This window comes from Dinoponera quadriceps, unplaced genomic scaffold (genome assembly GCF_001313825.1).
Source record: "Dinoponera quadriceps isolate SergipeBrazil2010 unplaced genomic scaffold, ASM131382v1 scaffold1605, whole genome shotgun sequence".
NCBI classification, from domain to species: Eukaryota; Metazoa; Arthropoda; class Insecta; order Hymenoptera; family Formicidae; genus Dinoponera; species Dinoponera quadriceps.
Genome location: NW_014555663.1, coordinates 1,119 through 13,714, shown reverse-complemented (window position 1 = coordinate 13,714; position 12,596 = coordinate 1,119). Strand labels below are relative to the sequence as shown.

Here is a 12,596-nt window from a genome sequence, read left to right as displayed (position 1 = left end):
AGGTGCAGGATAGCTGCACGCTCGTACGAGGCCTTCGTGGCAACCCCAAGTGTAACCGACACCCGCCAACCTGATTGTGTCACGAGTGTGGGAGCAGACAGGTGCAGGATAGCTGCACGCCCACATCTCTTGTATCAACCGGTTGCAGTGTCCCGAATTTACGTTGCTTATGCCTCAGAAAAGGAAACGACGCAACGGTCGCGAATACCAACGTCGCAAGCTTGTGCGCCAGCTCACCCGCACCGCCACCCACGAATTCAACTCCCTCGTTGGTTTATCCAACCCCTCCTTTTCTTCATGCCCATCGAGTCCTCTCCCAACGGAATTCCCACGTGTGCCTACCCCAGTGGAGTGCCCATCGCCGCAACCGCTGACCCCGCGTGTGAATAAACCGTGCGAGTACAAGTTGTTACCGTTCGACTTAGATGATTTCAAAGTGACAAGATCCGTCGTGCGTCATCGCCAAGGGATCCGCGTCCCGAATATTACAATATCTTGAAAGCTGAAACTCTGCACGCTCTTTTCGGGGAATCGACATCTCCTTCCCCTTCACTGAAAGAACTCCGCACCACTTCCCGCAGCGCTTTATACCGCCAACTGCGGGTCCGCTACTGGATTTACGCTACGACCTGCCTGCGGACGTCAGGTTGACGCTGAGAGAGGCCCAACTCTCCCCCTACAAGGTGAGTANGGTGAGTCCCCTCCAAATTTCTTAAAACACCCGTACCCCCCCCCCCCTTCTTCGCCGCCCGCGAGTATTTCTCTTCAATACGCAACCGGTTTTTAATACCCCTTGCTCAAAGTTCGCGCCGTTATCTCTTTTGATCTCGCGTGTCCCAGGGGTGTACCGCGTAGGTGCGCTAGACCCAAAAATAGCGATCAGTGCCCGTGCGACCGTCCGAGCACCGCATTCCCCCACAGCGACCGCGACACGCCGGGACGTGACACGATTGGAATATTCTGCTTTATTGCGTTACTTCCATGCTGCAGCTTCGAGGATTTCAAGCGTCGAGCGTTTCTGTCCATTCTACAGCAGAAAACGTGAACTAATTCATATTCACGTTTCGACTTGAACCTTTTCTAACAAATACTCTAGTTCCACGAGAAAACGTTAAAGAAACCAATCTTTGAGCGAAACTTGCGAATTTGCGTTTAATAGGCGAAGTAACGTGAATGTCAAGTGAATCTTGCCTTTCGTTCTAAGTTCTTGCCTTTACGTTAAATCGTGAACGGATGCAAACTGAAGAGTGCGATTGAAATATTCTGTTTTATTACGTTATTTACATGCTGCAGCCTTGAGGAATTCAATCAGCGAGCGTTATTTTCGTTTTTACAGTAGAAAACGTGATCTAATGCAAATTCACGTTTCTGCTTGAAATTTTTTCGATCAAATACGCTAGTTTCACTAGAAAACGTAAGGGAAATCAAATTGCAAGCGAAACTGCGTGTTTGCGTGTAATATGCGAAGTAACGTGTATGTGAAGTGAATCTTGCGTTTCATTACGTTAAATCGTGAATGGATGCAAACGGGAGAGTGCAATTAAAATATTCTTCGTTATTACGTTACTTTCATGCTGCAGCCTCGAGGATTTCAAGCGTCGAGCGTTTCTGTCGATTCTACAGAAGAAAACTAGAACTAATGAAAATTCTCTGTCCGGCATGAATCTTTTCCAACAAATACGCTAGTTCCACGAGAAAACGTAAAAGGAACCAATCTGCGAGCGAAACTTGCGTGTTTGCGTGTAATAAGCGAAGTAACGTGAATGTCAAGTGAATCTTGCGTTTCTTAACGTTAAAACGTGAACGGATGCAAACTGAAGAATGTAATTGATATATTCTGGTTTATAATGTTATTTCCTTCCTACTGCGTCATGAAATTCAAACGGCGAATATGTCTTTTGTTTCTTCAGTAGAAAACGTTAATAATGCAAATTTACTTTGCGGCTTTAATTTTTTCTATCAGATACGATTTTTCTACAAGAAAATGTCCAAGAAATCTTTCTGCGAGCGAAATTATCACGAAGACAACGCCGAGATCAAACAACTCCACAACTCGATAGAATTGTATTTAGTGTTTGTATTTTCGTTACAATCAATCTCGCTAGACGCGCAATCCAGCGAATCTGTTCAAAGCGCGTTACTTTCAACGCTGGACGGGCAAATTAACAATATTACTTCGTGGTCTCGCGGAACGTTCGTGCCATTACGACCGATTGTTTCCTCTCGAATACTGCGCGAGGTGAGCGAGTAGTGGCAAGGTGTGTGGATGACCTGAGATGACGGCTCGACTTTGGAACGACTGACGATTTCACGACCGTAGGTAACCTTTTTTGGCGAAAGTATCACGGACGTTATTTACATTTTGCAAATCAAAGACGACTTTTTGCGCATCGACGGAGTACTATTGTTCTCTAGCAAGATATCGGGGAATTCGTACGAGAAGATTAAATTGCGACATACAGTAGATCTCTTCGTGTCGTGGGACGGATCGTTGCTATGTTTGAACGTGCGAACTTTTGCAATTCTTTTAACGATTCAATTTTTCAGACTCGACGCGAATGACAAAGGTACATTTACAACGTAGTTGATGAACAACAAATCATTTTCAATGATCGATAATAACAACAGTAGCAGCGTCACTGATGACCGGCGACTGTACTTTACGGGTCTTCCAGTTGCGACGAAATACGAAGATACCTGCAGCGGTGTTGTATATCGCGGTGAGAGAACTATTAATTTTTGCCTGTTTGAATTCGAACACTTAGGTCCGTTTGTTTTACAATTTCTCAAGAGGCGCGATTTTGACATATTTCGCGCCGTCTCTACGGCAAAAACAATCTCAATGCCTAAAAGCGGTGACGAAAGCGGTGACGAAGAGCAGATAGTTATTTGCGAAAGATACGATGTTGTCTTCGAATCGACGGAAATGTTCAAAGGTAGATCGTAACTAGAAAACGAAATTAAAGACATTAGCTCGAGTGATAAGCGGCGACGGATCCTACGTCGTTGGATGCAAGAGATTGTTGATTGACGCGAACGAATGATTTTTGGAAAATCTAATAACAGTTTTGAAAGACAGTTTTTGAAACGAGAAAACTACTCGAACGGTTATATCGTCGATATTTGGCGAAGTATTTTACAGCGGGTACAATATTTACGTTGAATCCTCGGGCGACTCGCAAGTTGTTACGTCGCGAACTCGACAAGTAGGAATATAACAACGATGTCGACGGCAATATCGACGGCGGCGACGATACAAAATGGAGACGTTCTGTGCATGGTAACATTCGATTGACTGTTACCGAGATGGAATACGACGCGATATTGCGCTGATGGAAACGATCGACGGAAAAACACAGGTGACGAAAAATAACGTAATATTTTGTTTTGTATTTTACATGCTTTCTCTCACGGGTAAACGTTTGTCGGACGTAATGTCGTTGAATATCAATCAATTGAAGCAATTGTACAAACATACGGTGTTTGTGCCATTAACATTCGGAAGACGGGCATTGTAAGACGCATAGAGATTCTGGAAATTTGGACGCCGATTGTAAATTCCCTCAAGAAGAACCGAGTGGTTTCGACGATCAAAATTTCCGATTTTATCAAAAGCTCCAATTTTATCAATAGCTCTGATTGTGTCAAAAGCTTCGATTTTTATCAAAAGCTCTATTATGCCATTGTACAAAGACAGAGTTCTCATTCTACCGCTCGACTAGTTTATCAGTCGAACTCGACGCGCACTCGACACATCGTTGCACAGAATTTGGAAAAGCGAACTCGGTGTTGACAAGCCACCCGGACTAAGCTTTCACGCGATGCGCAGATTGTACGGCGGTTACCGTTACTTGCAAGGTGAGTGCGTGCACCGAATTCGCAAAGCATTGGACCATTCGACCCAAACGCAAACCAATCGTTACGTAAACACTTTTCTGTTGGAATAAAATCCGACACAATGAGATTTCGATTAAGAAGCGACGGTCGTGTGATTCGTTCGATACTTCAGCGAAAAAATATCGTCAACAGTATAGATGATTTAAGCACCAATGTGACTATGCTCACAGCTCTTGAGAAATCAGCCAAGATCATATTAAATTCAAAGGATTCGGATTGCAATAACAACGCCAGAAAAGACTCAAAGTGGATAAGTGACGCCGATAATGAGGTCGCCAGTTTGATCGCAATTGAATATCGAAGCAACGATGACGGAAATGGCGGTGATAGTTATGACGGAAGCAGCGGCAGCAATGATCAAATCGGCACACTTGTGGAAGATAGCACGATGGAGACGGAATCGCAAACGGCGGTAGAAATGGTCGCTACCGGCGGTAGTTCTCCGCTGGCGATATTGTCTGGAATAGAACCGCTGCCGTCCAACCAAGCGGTGGCGAAGAAGCAGCCTGCAATCGCGAGGAAAATGGCTAAAAAGTGGAAACCAACGGTAACGGAAGGCAATTCCCCTTCCAATCGAAAACAACGAAAACAATCGAGCAGTCGTGCGACTGTTGAGAAAGAAATGTCGTCACACTCGAGATCGGTGTCTCAGTTGGAGGCAGCCGCTGATTATGAGAGCGACTATTACGATGATATATATCTCGCCTCGAGATTAACGTTCACCGTTGGTGAGAAACGGCACCGAAAAAAACATCGATAAATAAAACAAACGATTAAAAAAACGATCGAAACATCGACGCAGGTCGCAGGAAACAGACAAAAGACGTCGACTAAAATCTCGTATCAAAAAAATCGCGACGGATACAGACTCTATCACAATGTTGGTATTTTGATGTTGACTATGTAAAAAATTTATGGGGTTTTAAAGAAGAAAAGACTCGACGACGATGATGATAAAAAGAAAAAAGAGATCAAAAAGTTTCAATCGATGTTGTTTCATATCATCACGATTCGCAATAATGTGCAAAATCAGCCGTTTTTGGCGATGTTGTTGCAAGTGAGTCGTCGGTTGTTGTTCGATAAAATAACCGCTATTTTGCACGCGATTTCAAGAATATGCTCGTCGTCCGTGTACACCGTTCCATTGACCAAATTAATGAGCGGTGGTGGAAGCATCAACGAGTTCACCAATAAACAAAAAGTTCCGTATGTAATATTGGAGACGCGGCCATGATCAAAACTCTGGCGTGCGCATGTACTCGACTGACTGTATAGTGTTATCGGAACATCGTCAGTACAGCGATTCGTGAGAGACGATTATGCGCTCCTTCGGACGTTCGTGCAGAACATACATGCCTTTGTTGACCGATCGAATTGTCCTCGACGCGTTGAACCCAGCGCAACGTACTCATTGCGGACAGCGCATTCAAGCGCTTCCTATGATGTTGATCGTCAACGAAATGACTGTGTCGTCCAGCGGGGATCCGACGAAAGATCTTACCTCTAATCTAAATTTTCTTAAAAGTTGTGGCGGAATAGGAGAAAAACGACACCGTTGGCGGAGTGGAAAATGGGCATCATCCGACGGTGGTGGCGGTGCCATATCCGTGGAGAAACGCTATCTGGTCAAACATTGGGTACCGTACAATCCACCGAATTTGTATCGCCTCGTTCAAATGGCTAACGTATCGAGTTTTCAAGACGGCGACGCTGTTATTCGCATACTGAACAATTACAATTTTCAACGTTATTTGCAACTTTTAGAAAAATGCTATTTTTATAGTAGAGTTGAACTCTAATGGAAGAGTAGGAATGAATAAAAGATTTGCATTACGCGGCTTTAAGGGGGGAAGTACATGTAAAATCGAAAAAAAATTTTTTTTTTCAAGTTTGCTTAAATCGATAAATAAACTATCCAAGAATATCCCCAGAAAGTTATAGAAGCCAATTCGAGTTAGTTCTAAAGATATAAAGCCGAAACTAAGCAAGCGTTGAGCAAGCGTCGAGCAGGTAGACGGCGGCCGGCCAGCGGCGGTTTCTCGCCCCACCTCTCGGCCCTTTGTTCGGAAATTCCTCGGTGCGTGTCACATTTCGGAGTTCGTAGTTCATGTACAGAAGTGTAAATGTGTGTATCACGTGTATATCACGTGATTCTGTACTTTTTACAGCTGCAAACGACAACGGTCAGTTCTGCTGCGATTTTCGGCGCGTGAATGTCGTAAGCATCATGGCGAGTTACTCGAAACGCACAAAATCTGAATCAGAACGAATTGCGCGGCCGAAACGAACATTTCACCGAAATCAGTATTTATTTGATACAGAAAATGACCAAGATTCGGATACGAGTGCTAGCAATAGGAAATTGGCGGATAGGAGTATCGAAGATGTCATTCTTAGCCCGCTGCACTTTTATCGAATAATCGAATTCTTAACGGTTTTTGGTGCGCTTTCCGATATATTATGTTGCAAATCCTGCAAACAAAAAATGACTTTTGAAGAGAGTGGACACCGAGGCTTAGGCTTTAACATTGTAGTGACTTGTGCGTGCGGTCATAGAGAAATACAATCGGGTCCGTTTATAAAAAATTCGTACAAAGTAAACAGACAAATTGTGTTCGTTATGAGGCTTCTTGGCATTGGACACGAAGGCCTCAACATATTTTGTGGACTTATGGATATGTGCCAAGGACTTGCAGCATCAGCGTACAATAATATAGTGGAACATTTGCACACGGCATCGGCAACGATGTTTCAAGAAATAACGAAGAAAGCTGTCGAAGAAGAGCGGAAGAAGAATGAAGAAAAAAAAAGAAACGAAACTCATTTAAAAGTGTCCGGCGATGGCTCGTGGAAGAAACGAGGTTTTACTTTACTTTTCGGACTGACAACGCTCATTTGATTCTATACTGGTAAAGTAATTGATCTCAACGTAAAAAGTGGATACTGTCACGCGTGTGCTATAAATAAACAGAAATATGACGACGACAAATTCTTGGAGTGTTATGAAAATCATGAAGATCATTGTTCATCTAATCACAAAGGTTCGACCGGAAAGATGGAAGTTGATTCAATTACTGAAATGTTTGTACGATCTGAAGAAAAGCACGGCGTAAAATACGTCAATTACATTGGCGATGGAGACTCGAAAACGTTTGCGGGTATTCAGAAAATAAATCCGTATGGCGACGATTGCCCAGTTACAAAAAACAAATGCGCGGAACATGTTGAAAAAAGAATGGGTTTGCAGCTCCGAAATATAAAAAAGAAAGAGAAGCTCGGCTTGGCTATACAACGAAATATTAATTCAGTGACAGACATGAGAAAAGCTATTTTTGCAACTTTGGATCATTACTGTTCAAGCGACGAATTTCCAAGGCACGATAATTGTCCACCAGGCGCCGACAGTTAGTGCAAATGGCGTCAAGCAAGAAATGAATTGTCAACGTATCAGCATGAAGCTCGAGTTATTGACAACAAGATTGAAAAGCACATCCGGCCAATCTACGAAAAACTTTCCACTGAACATCTTTTAACGCGTTGTTTAGGCGGACATACAAAATTTAAACGAGTCGTTCAATGCGACTGTGTGGCGCTAGAATCCGAAACATCTTAACTCGGGGAAGAAAATCGTGGAATTGTCGGCCTACAACGCTGCTGGAATGTTTAATTAAGGCTATTCATCCGTATTAATGATTATGCAATTGCTGGGTTGGAAGATTGGCCAGCAATGCAAAATGTTCGCGGACAATGTTGATAACCGTCGAATCGCAAGGCAAGATAAACGGCACTCACTCAACAGCAAGGAGGCTAGAACAGCACGCAGAATGGAAAAAATGCATGCGAACGAGTTGTACGAAGAAGAGGAAGGACTTATGTATGGTGCAGGAATAGCCGATTAGTCGATAATTGCTGTAAGTAGCCAATAACTCATAGTATTCACATCGAAAACTTTAAACTGCTTTTTCTCGAGTTTTCATTTTTGCGCTTTTTTCAAATTGGCGGGCACGATAAAAAAAAAGTGTATAATCTATTGAACCTAGACAAAGTGCATTTTCTTCAGTATTACATTCTCTTCTAAGTGAACCTACTTGTTGGTTAAAAAAGTCATTTTTACTATTTTTTACAGCAGGTTGAAAACAAAAATTGTTTACATAAATTCACAATTTTTCGTTTAAAACTGTATAAAAATTTTATTTCGCGATTTCTTCCGGGTTTTTGAGGTTCACATAGAAGATAAACTTATAAAATTAACAAATCGTTTGGATTTTTGATTTCAGATAAAAATTACGAGCTCCATCGTGCCCGCCAATTGGACACTCCGTCTTCGAGGCGCTGTCATTCGTGTCTTATAAGTCCGCCATTTTGGAATATTTTTTTACAAAAAAATTTGTGTGACATCTTCGATGATAGTTTTAAATATATGCCAAGTTTCACGAAGATTGTTTATTTCATTCTCTCAAAAAAAAAAATCGCAAAAACTGCTCGTTTTTAACAATTTACTTGTACTTCCCTCCTTAAGCACATACAAATCCAATAAAATTATTCTTCCAGCTAATTTCGAACGTTCTTAGAATCTATACGTGGTACAAATAACTACGAGTGTGGCCGTGGACGTTGGTATCAGGGGATCCTTTCGCCTGCATATCTTAGATAACGGTATTTTAAACAACAGCGTGGGACAGAATGGAGGAGGACGTTTCGCACGTTGCAAATGCAAAATCTGCAAACGACAACGATATCGCTGTAATCAATGACGCGAATGTCGTTCGAATGCTCACCGGCGTAAAACGTTCGTAGAGAAGTCCATTTGATGATTCTTGCGCGATAATCAATTCGCAACAAAACGCGATCGCGTTGGACGTCGTAAAGATCTTATTCGACAATGACACCGATTCGGAACGCCGCGACGACGTCGTCCAGTCTCGCGCAGTGCCAATGTCGGCCATCGACGAAATGTAATGCTACGCGATAAAATTCAAAAAGACGTTTTCGTTGTCGTCGGCGTCTTCGTCGAAAAACTCAACGGCTATAACAATCATGTCACCGTATGAATACTTCAGTGTGGCTATGTTGAATCAAGCTCGTAATTTCAAACCAATAGCCGACGTTATAATGGACAAAGGCGGCTCTGTAAAAACGGTCATGGAATATATTAGGTTTACAACTTTGCTCTCGCCGTTTTTTTTTAATTTGAGGCTTTATTGTAAAAAATGGAGATAAAGTTATGACACAAAGTATTGTCCATCACTGGCCACTACTTTCTCCCAACTTTTGGGCAATGCACGAATCCCGCGTCGAAAAAACTGGTCATCTTTTGAGGTAATCCACGAATCTATCCATTTTCCGACTTTTTCATAAGACTAGAAGTGTTGGTCAGCCAGGCCGTGTGCCATTGATCGGAACAAGTGATAATCCGAAGGTACAACGTCTGGAGAGTACGGCGGGTGAGGTAGGACTTCCCATTTCAACGTTTCCAAATATGTCTTGACCACTTTTGCAACATGGGGTCAAGCATTGTCATACTGCAAAATCACTTTCTCGTGTCTCTCGGCATAGTGCGGCCGCTTGTCTTTCAATGCTCGGCTCAAACGCATCAATTGAGTTCGATACCGATCGCCTGTGATTGTTTCAGTTGGTTTTAATAGCTCGTAATACACTATGCCGAGCTGATCCCACCAAATACAGAGCATTACCATGGAGCCATAAATGTTCGGTTTGGCCGTCGATGTGGAAGTATGGCCGGGAACTCCCCATAATTTTCTGCGCTTGGGGTTATTGTTATGAACCCATTTTTCATCTCCAGTCACAATGCGATGCAGAAATCCTTTTCGTTTTTGCCTTTCAAGCAGCTGTTCACAAGCAAACAAACGCCGATCAACATCTCTTGGCTTCAACTCGTACGGCACCCAATACCATTGCTTTTGAATCATTCCCATGACTTTGAGGCGCTTTAAAATGGCTTGTTGAGTCACTTCCAATGATTGTGACAGTTTTTTCTGAGTTTGACACGATTCTTTATCAAGTAATGCCTCCAATTCAGCATCTTCCAAAATCTTTCCTCTTCTACCGTTATGCCGATTTTCGACGTGAAAATCACCGTTCGTGAAGCGTTGAAACCACTCACGACACGTTTTTTCACTAATAGCGATTTCATCATAGGTATTTGAGAGCATTTGATAAGCCTCAACCGCAGATTTCTTCATATTGAAGCAAAAAAATAAAACCTCCTGCAAATGACAAGAATTCGGCTCGTAAACTGACATCTTCAATCGACGATAACTTTATGGTACAGATACAAATCGATTAATGTAACTATTAGGTTATGTTGACAAATGCCCAAGTTGATTGTTTGACGTATATGATCTATTTATTTTGACCACTAAGTTCCACTAAAGCCATTTATAGAGAAACGGCGGGAGCAAAGTTGTTCACCTAATAGCAAAAGCTTGCTTCATTATTCCACCACGAGTCCGTTGAAAAACACTTTTTGTGCTGTAACGATGCAAATTTTTGCCCGTCTCTCAGGCGGTGGCATGGCCGAGCAGAAGCCAAAGGCTCGCGCCTTCTTGTAAGAAAGAGCGACCGAGCGAACGATTCTTGGCCCTGTGCGCCGTTTGCATACAGGACATATACTCGCGGCTTTTATAAATTCTTTTCTTGAGTGTGAAACCTACCCGCGAGCCAGGACATCGGACAACAGGAAGACAGACTAAGTGTGGAGCTACCGACGGAGAGCAAGGGCCAGACGAAACGGCTGGAACGAGACGCGGAGGGGCGGAGAGACATTCGCCCGGACGGATGGCCTGCAACGGATAGCGGGATGGCCGATTTGCGATAAGGAAGACGCAAGGCCCCGCGACCCGGTCGCAGTTCAGGGAAAGATTCCGCGGAAAGCGCGCCCGGGAATCCTATGTAACAGATGCGAGCCCAAGTGTTGCCAGATGCCGTTCAGGGGCAAGAACAAGCAAAAACACGCGTACAGAGCAAGCAATAACAGATGCGAGGTCCCGCGAACACCCTTGAGACGCGTGATCTAGCCGACAAGATCAATCGGAAGCCGCATTGCGCGGCGTGATAGATCCATGCGGCGACTGCTTCCAGCGAGACGGGACGAGTCCTGCTCGTCCCTGTGTGACCCGTTGGCGAGCGAATCGGAAGTGCGAGCGAGCGAGCAAGCGAGCGTACGAGAATCCTGACCGCTGCCGTGTCCAGGAAAAGGAGCTTCAGGGGAGGAGAGGCGAGCTTCTTGTGGTGAGCGGGTTAGCTAGATTCTCATACTGCCGCAAGTGGAAAAAGTAGAGTCGCGAATAATACAGGGAGGTTGCCGCCGCTTCTCGACGGCAAGTAGAGTCGCGAGCAATTCTGGGAAGTTGCCGCCGTTTCTCGGCGGCAAAGGGTGCAAGACTCGTCCTTACAAATCGCCGGTCGCATAGTCACCGCCGATTCGGAGTCCGAAAGCATGCGTCAGGACTCGCCCGGGAAAACCAGTAGAATTGTACGTAGGGACTGCTGGCGGGCGGGTACGTCGGAGAGTACCGACCTGGCCGGGGCAGAAACTATTGCCGGGAAGGACCCGGCTGGCTCCCAACAACCCCGGAGAGATTCGCGTAATGGCTGCCAGGCAAGGGAGCTCGGAAACACGACGCGCTTATTTTTGGCTGCCGTCGAACGGCTTAGGTTCGTCGCCTGAATTTACATCTCGCGGAACAGCTGAGCGAGAGATGGCTCCCCTTTAAAATTCATTGCCGAATTTCCCGAGGTCCGAATGTTAAATGCCGTCCACGAGGGACGCAATCTAACTAAAGCATAGTTCAAGGTCATGTCACATGGCCGCTCACCAGTAGAATCGCGATTATATAAATGTAATCTGCCATATCAAATTAAAAAATTACTTTGTTATCGTTAACCGGTCTCGCAGTGTTATTACCTCTCTCGGCTCCTCTCCAACTAATCGGCGAATGTTGAGGAGGACGCGAAAGAACCACGACGCTCTCCGGCGCGAAATCGCGACGGATTCAATTACGCATATAAAGATTATTTAAACTGAGCTAGCCGAGATAAAGCCGCTGCCGCTTAAAAACGGAAACGAAGTGGTCCGCGCCACCGATGCGGACGCGAATGGCGCATGACAAAAGTGGCGCGTGACAGTGCGTACATATAAGTAGCGCCTTTTCTTCGTTCCAATCACATCGGTCTACCGAGACACCAAGTGCTTCGGATATTTTCCGTCGAACTGACGCGAGATCGATGTTGGTCAAAAAACCGAAAATCTGCAAAAAATGCCGACTACTTGATGCAGAGAAGAAGAACGATATAAGATGCAAAGAATGTCTTTACTGGCCGGACGAGTCGTTCGATTGTTATTTCGACACTACGAGAAATTTCATCGTAACTCTGAAGCGCGATCCGTGCATTCACAAAGGAAGCGTGATCGTGATCACGCGAATTTACGTTTTGCGAGAAAGCGAATATTTAAATTCGATATTAATATCGACTGGATCTTTAAAACCGGTACACACCGATTTCGACGGCGACGCTATGAGCGCGAGTATCCATCGTGGCATCAGGGCTGTTTGCAAAATAGAAATATGTTTAGCTAAACCGTTGCTATACGGGGCGATTCCACGTTTCATCTTTTGTCAGTCTACTCTATTCCGATCGTTTTACAAATTGTGCTTTACCACCGACCAAGAAGTTCA

At 44.3% G+C, this 12,596-nt stretch overlaps 1 pseudogene; it reads left to right on the top strand.

Moving 5' to 3' along the window:
- Positions 1-3,434: 3,434 nt before the first annotated feature.
- On the top strand, positions 3,435-7,796 carry LOC106745116 (annotated as a pseudogene).
- The last annotated feature ends 4,800 nt before the right edge of the window (positions 7,797-12,596 follow it).